This window comes from Schistocerca serialis, chromosome 2 (assembly GCF_023864345.2).
Source record: "Schistocerca serialis cubense isolate TAMUIC-IGC-003099 chromosome 2, iqSchSeri2.2, whole genome shotgun sequence".
Classification (NCBI taxonomy): domain Eukaryota; kingdom Metazoa; phylum Arthropoda; class Insecta; order Orthoptera; family Acrididae; genus Schistocerca; species Schistocerca serialis.
In genome coordinates this window covers 716,916,602-716,930,007 of record NC_064639.1, presented here as the reverse complement: position 1 = coordinate 716,930,007, position 13,406 = coordinate 716,916,602, and the positions used below count along the sequence as shown (strand labels likewise).

Here is a 13,406-nt window from a genome sequence, read left to right as displayed (position 1 = left end):
GAAACCCAGTTCTAAGCAAAGAAGGGAAAGCAGAAAGGTGGAAGGAGTGTATAGAGAGTCCATTCAAGGGCGATTTACTTGAGGGCAATGTTATAGAAATGGAAGATGATGAAGATGAAATGGGAGATATGATATTGCGTGAAGAGTTTGATAGAGCACTGAAAGACCTAAGTCGAAACAAGTCCCCGGGAGTAGACAACATTCCATTAGAACTACTGACAGCATTGGGAGAGCCAGTTCTGACAAAACTCTACCATCTGGTGAGCAAGATGTATGAAACAGGCGAAATACCCTCAGACTTCAAGAAGAATATAATAATTCCAATCCCAAAGAAAGCAGGTGTTGACAGATGTGAAAATTATCGAACTATGAGTTTAATAAGTCACAGACGCAAAATACTAACGCGAATTCTTTACAGACGAATGGAAAAACTGGTAGAAGCTGACCTCGGGGAAATATGGGAAATATGGGAAGACGTGAGGCAAAACTGTCTCTACGACTTATTTTAGAAGCTAGATTAAGTTCAGGTAAACCCACGTTTCTAGCATTTGTAGACTTAGAGAAAGCTTTTGACATTGTTGACTGGAATACTCTCATTCAAATTCTGAAGGTGGCAGGGATAAAATACAGAGAGCGAAAGGCTATTTACAATTTGTACAAAAAGCAGATGGCAGTTATAAGAGTCGAGGGGCATGAAAGGAAGCAGTGGTTGGGAAGGGCGTGAGACAGGGTTGTAGCCTATCCCCGATGTAGTTCAATCTGTACATTGAGCAAGCAGTAAAGGAAACAAAAGAAAAATTCGAAGTAGGTATCAAAATCCATGGAGTAAAAAGTGAAAACTTTAAGGTTCGCCGACGACATTATAATTCTGAAGGAGACAGCAAAGGACTTGGAAGAGCAGTTGAACGGAATGGACAGTGTCTTGAAAGGAGGATATAAGATGAACATCAACAAAAGCAAAAAGAGGACAATGGAATGTAGTCAAATTAAATCAGGTGATGCTGAGGGAATTAGATTAGGAAATGAGACACTTAAAGTAGTAAAGGAGTTTTCCTATTTGGGGAGCAAAATAACTGATGATGGTCGAAGTAGAGAGGATATAAAATGTAGACTGGCAATGGCAAGGAAAGCGTTTCTGAAGAAGAGAAATTTGTTAACATCGAGCATAGATTTAAGTGTCAGGAAGTCGTTTCTGAAAGTTTTTGTATGGAGTGTGGCCTTGTATGGAAGTGAAACATGGACGATAAACAGTTTGGACAAGAAGAGAATAGAAGCTTTCGAAATGTGGTGCTACAGAAGAATGCTGAAGATTAGCTGGGAGGCTAATGAGGAGGTACTGAATAGGGTTGGGGAGAAGAGGAGTTTGTGGCACAACTTGACTAGAGGTAGGGATCGGTTGGTAGGACATGTTCTGAGGCATCAAGGGATCACAAATTTAGCGTTGGAGGGCGGCGTGGAGGGTAAAAATCGTAGAGGGAGACCAAGAGATGAATACACTAAGCAGATTCAGAAGGATGTAGGTTGCACTAGGTACTAGGAGATGAAGAAGCTTGCACAGGATAGAGTAGCATGGAGAGCTGCATCAAACCAGGACTGAAGACCGCAACAACAACAACAACATGATCATTAACGAAATGATGGTTCAGATGGCTCTGAGCACTATGGGACTTAACATCTGAGGTCATCAGTCCCCTAGAACTTAGAACTACTTAAACTTAACTAACCTAAGGACATCACACACATCCATGCCCAAGGCAGGATTCGAACCTGCGACGTAGCGGTCGCGCGGTTGCAGACTGAAGCGCCTAGAACCGCTCGGCCACAGCGACCGGGAACGAAATGATGGGCACATCATCATGAACCTGACATATATGGGTATAAGTAAGACAAAAGTGAATTTTTTTACGGAATAGTCTCTACCAAAATCCTTTGAGAAAGATTACAGGGCGTGCGTCTCGATTGTGTCATCGCCGACCAGCCGAAAGCTGCAAAACTGACTGCCTCCCCTTTCGGACAAACGAATGTACTCCCTCAGCACTTTGGACTGAAATTGGTCACTGTGCATCCTGCACGGACTCTACATAGCTATCGACGATCACAAAGGCTGTCACTTCACTCTTGCTGCACAATATGATTCAGTCTAATTGCAAATATCGATTGCTGGTGGGGGTTGAATCTAATTCCACTAAAACACGAGTCGACTGACTAAACTTCCGTACCACATAATTCAGTGCTTACATCGATTTTCTTTATCTTCTTTCCTTTCATTCAATATCCGTCTGTACGTTTTGACAGTGATAATCTGGAGAAACTTAAAGAAAAACCACTTGCACTACAATCTTGCCATAGAGTTCAACTAGGAAACCACATATTATCGCCGGCCGGGATGGCCGAGCGGCTCTAGGCGCTACAGTCTGGAACCGGGCGACCGCTACGGTCGCAAGTTCGAATCCTGCCTCGGGAATGGATGTGTGTGATGTCCTTAGGTTAGTTAGGTTTAAGTAGTTCTAAGTTCTAGGGGACTGATGACCTCAGAAGTTAAGTCCCATAGTGCTTAGAGCCATTTGAACCATATATTGTCCCCTGTGTTTATTGAGTAACGGTGTGAGTTTGGTTCAAACAACTAGTAGTGCAAATGAAGTGGTTAATCTGACTAATAGGCCCATTGCGAAGAAGTACTGACGTTTCCAAATTTTTTTCCAGGTGCTGCGCATCAACAAGCAGTCGATGGACGCCACTGCCACCGGCCAGGTGATCAACCTGATGTCTAACGACGTGGCCCGCTTCGACGTGGCGTCGGTATACGGCAACTTCCTTTGGCTGAGCTTCCTGCAGCTGGCGCTCGTCACTTACTGCTTGTACCGCTACGTGTCCTGGGCTGCCTTCGCCGGTGTCGTCTACGTCGTTCTGATGACAGTGCCGCCACAGAGTATGTCACTACAAAACTGTGTCTAGCGCGATTTCGTAAACGTTTCAGTAGCTAGTCGCTAACATCTTAATATATTCGTTTACTTGGGCCTGGACCAAGTGCTAGAGGTGGAACATGTAGCACAGATACAGACTGGGAAATATAGAGTGAATTATGGAGGATGTTGAGAGTAGCAGATACCTATAAATGAAAAGATAAGCGTAAAACAGAAAGAAATTGAGAATGGCATCATACCAGTACAAAAGCTGATTTCTTTCGTTTTTTAATGCGTTTCTCTCATTTTTTTAGACAAAGTAAAAGAAAAGAAACGAAATAAACATATGGATCAGTCCTGTATGAATATGTAGGTTAGAAAGTGGAACAGTAAACGTCATACACGAGTGTGTAAAGCTCAAACAGCTCAGTTTAAGAGTGGAAGTTTTACAGCATTTCTCATGGGTGAAGTCTGATTCACTCACTAATGAGTAATTTTAATTTCAGACCTTAAAAGGATGTTTGTAATGCTTCGAAAAAGACGCATTGACTCAGTCTAGAATGTAGTGCTTTTTAAAATGCCCAACCAAGGGAATAAAACATTCTGCTGACCTAGTATCGCGTCCTGATCGCTGTCGGGATGGTTGTTCCAGGCTGCTTATTTGCTGCCTACAATGGTGCAACAGAATGACACTTCTGTTAATGAACGCCTAATTATATTAAGTCAACAAATGCTATTTACTTTATCTTTCAGTCCATGACCAAATGGTCAGTATATACAGTTCCACACAGTAAATGGAATGACACTATTAATAAATATAGACTTCGGTCAGAAATCGGTAGCTAAGGTAGAATATTCAAAATTTCTAGGTGTATACATTGATGAGGGGTTGAACTGCAAAAAACACACTGAATATCTGCTCAAGCGTTTGAGTTCAGCTACTTATGCTATTAGAGTCATTGCAAATTTTGGCGATATACATCTCAGTAAATTAGCTTACCCCGCCTATTTTCAACCTCTGCTTTTGTATGACATCATATTCTGGGATAACTCATCACTGAGTAAAAGAGTGTTCATTGCACAAAAGCGTGTAATCAGAATAATTGCTGGAGCTCATCCAAGATCATCCTACAGACACTTATTTAAAGAGCTAGGGATCTTTACTGTAACCTCACAATATATATATATATATATATTCACTTATGAAATTTGTTATTAACAACGAATTCAAATGTAATAGCAGTGTACATGGCTACAACACTAGGAGAAAGGATGATTTCATTACTCAAGGTTAAATCTAGCTTTGGCTCAGAAGGGGGTAAATTATGCTGCCACAAAAGTCTTTGGTCACTTACCTAATAGCATCAAAAGTCTGACAGATAGCCATATAGCATTTAAAAGGAAATTAAAAGAATTTCTGAATGGCAACTCCTTCTACTCATTAGATGAATTTTTGGATATAGTAAGTGGGTAGTTTCCACACCCCCGTCCCAAAAAAATTAAAAAATATTAAGTGTCATGTAATATTTTTTGTAATGTAATATCTTGTATAGACACCTTTTATTAACCTGACACGTTCCACATCATTACGAAGTGTCGTATTCATGATCTATGGTACAAGTAATAATCTAGAACATGATGTTTGAGATTCAGCTCATTGCATCGGTCGGTTCTTGCACAGTCAGTTCTGAAACTAGGATGGGAGATTTGCCAAAAATGAATATTTGAGAAGGGATTTTCAGTTCCGCAATCAAGTTCTTGTAACAAAGAAAAACCATCTCAAAATCTTGCTCGCTAGTGGGGCATTGGAGCTTTCTTGAATTTGGTTTTGAACATATAGTCCAGAAAAAATAAATGCATGGAATGTGTATATGAGAGAATAACGTTAATGATTTGCATTGACCAGAATCACAATATACTTTTAATAATGTGTATCATTGTTTCACTTTTAGTTACTTAGCTTAATGATGGCACGATATTTGGGATCTGCCCCCATTACAGCTCTTCAGCCCAATCCGAAAGCACTGGGAACGGAGCACAGGTGATCCCATTTCATAATACTTTGGAGGGGATTGTCATTTCTCGCATTTTCATAACAGCCAAGGAAATCTATCTAAAATTTCGGCACAGTTAAGGGTTTGGAGGTATTCGTAATTTATTTCTGAGACAATAAATCCTACACAGAAATGTGAAAACCTCGTGGCTGTTTGTGTGTGTGTGTGTGTGTGTGTGTGTGTGTGTGTGTGTGTGTGTGTGTAAGAAAGTTACATTGTAGATGACCTGCAATCAAATCTCCTCAGATATCCGACCGCTTTAGTCTACCTACGCTGGAAGACGTAAAGGAGAGGATATGCTTTCTGACACATCGATGAGAAACTTCCGACTGAAACGCGAAGAAACCTGAGAGGTGGAACAGACTGCTGAAGATGTGACCCACAGTATACACGGACCTTGTCAGCCACATAAGATTCGAGTTGAGAGTGGGGCGCAGGAAGTCCAGTGTGGGGGGAGGTTTCCAGTTAGTGCATTTTCTTTTCATCCGAAGGGTATCTCCCAAAACGTTGTACTGAGTTGTAGTGAGGAGGGGTAAAGAGATTTGAGCTATTTTTCATTTACTTGTAGGACAATACAACCCAGGCAAGGGAATGTAAAGGCCTAGTTCAAGTGTTTGTTTGCGTAACTGTTTATCTGTCTAAGGGCGTTAAAGGGATGACTTTCCCAACAATTTCAGTGTACATAATAACAAGTATGTGCTATTTTCTCTCTCTTTTCATTTATCGTTCCAAGGAGTAGATCGGGTTCTTTGGAACATGTGGTTCTTGTTAGCCAATTAGCCAATGGGCCGGCAGTGGAAAGTAGGCGTTGATAAATGGAAATAAAAATAGCTCAAAATTAAATCCTCTATACGGCAAATTTGCCTGTAACTTTGTTGAATTATATACAGTCTTGAAACTACACGTGAACTCAAGTCTGTAATGACCTCTGAAGTACTTCAAATAGCAGGCAGAATTACAGAATACATAGGAACCATTAGTTTCGTGATACCATTAATTGTATAGAAAAACACAAAATACAACTAAGAAATTTTATCATTGCTGCATGTAATAAACATTAACACTCAACGTTGTTAATTCCACGATAGCAATTCAGATTCATTCATGTATAAATACGCACAAAACAAAGAATACACAGAAGTAAAATATATCTTGTTGCAGCACCGATTGTTAAATATTATGTTTAAAGCCTACAATTCTAGAGAACTTAGTCGTAGCAAAATATTTAACGTAAATGCGAGTGGTGATGCGCACACATTTCGAAAGTTTCAGTTCAGATATTCTATTATCATCCGGCGTTTCTCTTTTCCCTCAGACGCCTACGAAACAATATGTATCACTTTAACAGCTACATTCTATAAATATAATCGAGAAGAGGTTTCTCGTGCACGAATTTACACTGCTAAGCTGACACAACTCTGCTGTGTTATGCAGGATAGGACTGTTGCTGCCTTCTACGCGTGTCTCCCCATGCAACGCCAGGATGGTTCAGGAATTACTGATATTCTCTAGACACAAAGGTATAAAATAACGTCACTGTCGAAACCAAGTGACGATTAAATCTCATTACTGAGGCAGTAAACACTGGAAGAGTCAAATCATCCAGCTTACAACAGCGTGTGGAACAAATTTTTGTGCATTGTCTACGTAAGTTATCAAGATCAAAATATACTGTGGCAACATCAAATTAATTTACTTCCTACGTGTCTCTACTTGGTCAGACGTTATTGGCTCAATATGCGCATATCCAACCACAGCAACTGCCAGCCGTTTGCTCCTAATAATGGCATGTCACTCCCAACTGCTGTCTGTCTCAGCTGTCTATGACGTCACATAGTACACTTGAAGATTTGTTAATCGTTTTTATATTGCAAAAACTTACATCGCTCGTTCCATGGGAGACAAATTCTAAATGATATTTGACACAATTTATTCTCCTACTTATGACAATGCGTAATTTTATGATGGCCTAATTTTCCTCCGCCATTCTAAGTTACATTGGACTCTTCCTCCAGTTCTTAGTGAGGAGGTGTCTGCTTCTGCACATTACGCAATATTTCTGCTTAGGGGACCGTCAGTGTTGCTCTCCCAACGTTCAGCACTCCCAACGGCGTGGTCTGAGTCCCCATCACTGGTGACTTAAGCTATTGTGACCAACGCCGCCCTGCTACACAACACTCGCCTCTGCCTCGCATGAATTCATTTCAATAGCTCAACTAAAATTCGAATACCTCGTGATTCTCCTAATGGACCAGGATACTATTTTCGCCAAAGTTATTCTAATAAAATTTTCCATACATCTAGATATGATTACATCAGAATATTTTTCTCCTTCGTTATTTTAATTTATTAATTTATTGACAAGGAGAGCAATGCTCACGTGCAGTTGACAGACGTATCTGTGCTATGTCTCAAATTGTCAATAAATATTTTGCAATGGGCCATTTACAATGGAATTTTTTTTATTTCCTGTCATAATACTAGTAAACGAATCAGTATTAAATGCCACTTAAGTTGATATGATGCACAGGATTAAACTATAACTCGGACAGAAAAATAACTTGGGCCCTACGTTGGAATTAAGATATGAAAACATTGAAGTTTATAGTATGATGTTTATAGCAGGATCAGTTAATTCAAGAGTAGAATAAATTATGTATACATCACGTTACGTGTATTATTCTACTTAGACGATGTCATGCAATGGACTAATATTCACTTGCTGTGACAGCGAAAACTTCAAACTCATGTACTCTAGAAAGTGGGAGTACTGCTTTCTGGTTACTTGTGTCTTACTTGCAATATGTAATATCAGCAAGAAAGACTAATTATGGACATAATATCGTAAAAGAGATTCTTCTCCAGCTGTTTCTTGGACATATAACTTATGCTTAAGTCAAGACTATCTGGGTACCCACTACTCCTGAGCTACACTTGTGATCCACTTGCTTGCTTCCTACTGCAGATTTACTTGTCCCATCGTTGTTTCTCTCTGTGTCTCTTTGTTGTATACATCGAGAAGCTTTAGCGTATTTTGTCACAATTGTATTACTTACAAAAACTCAGAAAACAACTGAACAACTTTACAGTTGAGATTCTTAGTATATACACTGATGGAAAAAAATTGCACCTCCAAAAAATAATTAATGAAGAGTAATGTAATTTTGGGGATACGTTTGTCTAGGTAACACATTTAAGCGATTAACTTCGCAAGATCATGGGTTTCACGGGTTAATGTGAGTGCAACATAACTCATTGAAAATGTGAAATACTGGTACTTAAAAAGGAGTGTATCCACCACAATGTTGAATGCAAGCATGCAAATGTTCATTGCTTGTGTCGTACAGGAGCCAGATATCCCTTTGTGGGATGAAGATCCGTTCCCGTTGCACTTTGTCGGTCAACACGAGGGCGATTAATGCTGTTTGTCGATGACACTGGTATTGTCGTCCAAGTATATCCCATATCTGCTCGACTGGAGACTGATCTGTTGATCGAACAGGACAAGGCAACATGTCGAAACCCTGTAGAGACCGTTGAGTTACAATAGCGATATGTGAGTGAGCATTATCCTGTTGGAAAACACCCCGTGGATATTCATGAATACCTACTCAACAGGCCGAATCACGAGATTGACGTACAGATTTGTAGTCGGGGTAAGTGGGATAACCACGAGAGCGCTTCTGCTGTCATAGGAAATCACATTTCAAATCATTGCACCAGGTGTAGGTCCAGTGTGTCTAGCAACCAGATAGGTTGGTTGCAGGCCCTCAACTGACCTCCTTCTAACCAACACATGACCATCAGTGGACCCGAGGTAGAACCAGCTTTCATCAGAGAACACAACAGATCTTCACCATGCCCTCCAATGAGCTCTCGTTTGACGCCGCTGGTCACAAATGGCGCTTGTTTGCAGTTAGTGGAATGCACGCTACAGGGCATCGCTTCAGCGCATCTGGTTTGGAGCTGTGCTTGAAGTAACTGATTCGTAACAGTTCGTTGTGTCACTGTGGGTCAGCTGCTGCTCAAATTGCTGCTATAGACGCAGTACGATGCGCCAGAGTAATAAACAGAACGTGATATTCATCCCTCTCGGTAGTGCTACGTGGCCGTCCAGAACCCGGTCTTCTTGTGACCATACATTCTCGTGACCACCGCTGCCAGCAATCATGCACAGTGGCTATATTCTTGCCAAGTCTGTTTGCAGCATCGCAGAAGGAACATCTAACTTATCGCAGTCCTGTTACACAACTTCGTTCCAGTTCAGTAAGTTGTTGATAATAGCGTCTTTGTCACTTTAAAGGCTTTCCTGACTAGCACCGAGTCAGCACGTCCTGCCTCAAAAGTAACTGATGATCACGATCGTTACAGCGTGTACTTAAAGAAAACCTGATTTGCGTCCCCATTTGCATCCTTTTACATATTTCATTCAAAACTTTCTCTTGTTGCACGGTTGATACCTCCACAAAATCTTTAATTGCTTTGAAAATGTTGTGTCCCCTACAGCCATATGCACTATGATTTCCTTACAAGCAATTTCTCGCTTTATTAAGCAAAAGAATCTGCTTTTGTCAATGAAAGTTCCATTGATTAGAAGTCAGTTTCCAGTTACACTGTACTACTATAATTTCTAACGTTTTTTTTCAGATTCGTATCTAATACCACAAATATTTTCATTCGTTATTTATAGTAAGATTTGTAACTGTGTAACTCGCCTCAAAGCCTTATGTAACTAACATGCCATGTTTGACACCCATTAACTAGCGTGATCCGTAGCTCTTTCACTTGACGATTTTGTTGTTGTAAGTAATGTTTCAGGTAATACCTGCAGCACATTCCGTGGTTTATGTTGGCAGCTTATATGGGGAGACTGTCTGCGCGATTCCGTAAGCGAGTGGCCGTCCGCACTGACGAGAGGATGAGGATGATGAACGAGCTGGTGCAGGGCATACAGGTGGTCAAGATGTACGCCTGGGAGAAGCCCTTCGCCAAGCTCGTGGCAATGGCCAGGAAGTAAGTGTCTGTATAGTAACAAACCACAGTATTTATGAAATTACGATGCACATAGACATTCTGAGCCCATGGACGTCAGTATGTAACACTCGATGTTACCAAGTGATTCGTTAAATTTCATTTATACATAACCAGTACCAGACTGAGCTCATCTGATGGCGTCTGTTTTTAAGTATACGATTCAAATTACTTCCTAGTTATAGCTTATTCTGCACCCGGTTGATGACACGGTGCTGCACAAAAATACTAAATACTCCTTTCTGAATAGTGGCAAGGGGGAGTTATTTCCACGACTATTACACCTGAATTATTTTAACTGTCTCTGCGTGTCAAAAAGAACTATCCTGCTGGGTATTCTACAAGCTTGTCAAGCTCTTAATGAGACTATAACATTCTAATTGTAAATTAAAATGTTGCGGCGTTCACGTTTCCCCCCATGGACGGATGGAGTCTTATCATCAAAACTGGGACCAGAATGTCACATCAGCCAACTACACCAGAGGAATAAAAATTATCTCACGATGTGGTAACGTGAAATATTAAACCCCACAAACTTCTCTTTTGAGTTCACTTTCGCTTATAATCACAATGATCAACACTGTTTCTTTAAAAAACCATTCAAAACCTTCATTATTAGACAGAGTTATGCCGATTAATAAGACATGTGTGTTCTGCGTGTGCGACTTCAGAGTAACCTGTGCCACCAGTGGCCACACGAGAGGAAGAGGAACCTGTGACCACTGGAGAAAGTCCCAGCTGTAACCTAAAAGTCGTACACATAATCCATACATGTCTTATTAATAGACATAAATCCACCTCCTACTCAAGGTTTAGGCTTCTGAAACGCGTAGTTGAAACAAAATTAATTATGAACTTTAACAGTGAACGTGTAGTTTCAACTGAACTACAGTTTTTGCTGCAGATGAAGTTTACTAATCAACATTATAAATACACCCACATTCCAGCTGACAGTCGAAAGCATTGGGAGCAGAAATAAACATTAATAATGATATATTACATGAAAAATTATGTAAACTTCAGTGAGAGTTAATTCTCTTAACGCGACGAACTGAAGTCACCACATAGAAAAATTACTTGTCTGTCAGCGTTCAAAGAACTGGTTTCAATGACAGTCTCACTGTACTAGCTTGCGTTGGTGTTTTTAATAACGTGCATACTACAAATTCTTGTCTGAAGGACCACAGGGTTCGCTTTTTGCTACCTATTATAGTTATTCTAGTTAAGTATTATGAAGAGGGCATCTGGGTATTGGTACAGAAGCACGAGATGCTGTAATCGAGCCAGCGTAAGAAGATACCTGAGAGCTGGCAACACTGTTGCCAGATTTCATCTGTGAACAGCAAATGGCTACAGGCGAAAGCAATAGCCATCTACAGAGATCCGTTAATACTTACAAAATCGTGTTACGTGATGGCAGAAGTGGGCATGAGAAACTGCCAGACCCAGCCTAATGAAACTATCAAGGATCTTTTTATACTGACTCGACTACAGCCACAGTTAGCTAACAGCTGAGGCGCTGTTGTCCACAGTCAGCCGTGTTCAGGCTGCTGCCTTGGGATATAATTTTGGTGGCGAAGCTGGTGCGTTGCGTGGCGCACCTCAAGTGTCGCTTATTTCGCTCATGGGCTCTGCTGCCGAGGCACCTTCCACCACAGACGATGTTGGGGAACTACACTCACAGCAGGGCGAGTGGCATTTTTCAAGCTGTTTGCATCCCTGGGGCATACAATAAATGTGGAGGATTGTCCCATTCTTTCTACAAGCCGACAAGTGGTAGCTATTTCAGTAGCTCCAGAACACACACACAGGAGAACGGGTTTGATAGTTACCAGGAACTTGAGGGTTGGAAAGAAACGCAAAGTGAGCTCGATATGTTTGCAGGGGGCCTCATCCCAGGTGTGGAAGAGTCACTGCGTGCAGCTATTGAGGTTTCATGGTGCTGTCGTAAGCATGTTGGCGCTCATCTCAACACCAAAGACTCCTTTCAGTTGGGTTCTGAAGCCATCCTCAGTTCACAAAGGTGGCTACTGGAAATGATGAAGACTGATAATCACAAAAAACACCACCTTACGACAATCAGCCTCCTCCATACTTCTCTGTTGGTACTACACATGATGGTAGGTAATGTTCTCTAGAAATTTGCCAAACTCAAACCCTTTCTTCGGATTGCTGCTGGATATAGCAAAACCGATCGGTCCAAATCACTCGTTTCTCTTTATCCACTGTTCAGTGTCGTCGCTCTTTACTCCACCTCAAGTGTCGTTTGGCATTAACACAGAGATACATGGTTTATGGGGAGCTGCTCGACCATCGACACCATTCCGTTTTAACTCCATGAAAGTATTGTACGAACCCGACTGCTGGTAGCATTTTTCAATTGACAAGTGATTCCTTCCGCTGATTTCATGTGAGTTTTTACAGCCACCCTCAGTACAGGAGGTCTGTCTAGTCTTGTTTAGCTGTGTGTGCCTTAACGTTTCTACTTCACAATCGCGTCGTCAGCAGTGGACTTGGGCTATTTTAGAAGGTTACTCAAGTGACATCCAATAACCAGTCTAGTTGGAAGTCACAGAGCTCTCCTGACTGAGCCATTCTACTGTTACTACTTCTACTTCTCTACTGACAAGAATATACTCCTCACCTGTATTTATGCACTGAGGTGACAAAAGTCATGGGAGACCTCCTAATATCGTGTGGGACTCCCTTTTCTCGGCATAGTGCAGCACCTCGACGTGGCATTGACTCAACAAGTCATTGAGAGGTCCCTGCAGAAATATTGAGCCATGGTCCCTCTATAGCCCTCCATAACTGCGGAACTGTTGCCGGTGCAGGACTTTGTGCATGAACTGACCTCTCGATTATGTCTCAAAAATGTTCGGTGGGACTCATGTCGGCCGATCTGCGTGCCAAATCATTCGTTCTAACTGCCCAGAATGTTCTTCAAACCAATCACGAACAATTGTGACTCGGTGACATGGCGCATTGTCATCCATAAAAATTTCAACGTTGTTTGGGAACACCAAGTCCATGATTGACTGCATGTGGTTTCCACGTAACCGAAGGTAGCTATTTCCTGTCAATGATTCGTTCAGTTGGACCAGAGTACCCAGTCCATTCCATGTAAACACAGCTCTCACCATTATGTAGCAGACACCAGCTTGCACAGTGCCTTACGGCCACGTCTTCGTCTGGTCTGCGCCACACTCTGACCGTACCATGAGCTCTTACCAACTAAGATAAGGACTCATTTGACAAAGGCATGGTTTTTCAGTCGTCTAGGCCCAACCGAGCCCAGGAAAGGCACTGCAGAGGACATCGTGCCATTAAGAAAGGCACTCATGTCAGTCGTCTACTGCCATAGCCCTTTAAGGACAAATTTCGCTGCACTGTCCTAACGATACGTTGGTCGTACGTC

General features: G+C 41.5%; 1 pseudogene; it reads left to right on the top strand.

The window, feature by feature from the left end:
• The window catches only part of LOC126456356 (ATP-binding cassette sub-family C member 4-like), a 212,906-nt pseudogene that overhangs the window by 19,204 nt on the left and 180,296 nt on the right, over positions 1-13,406 (top strand).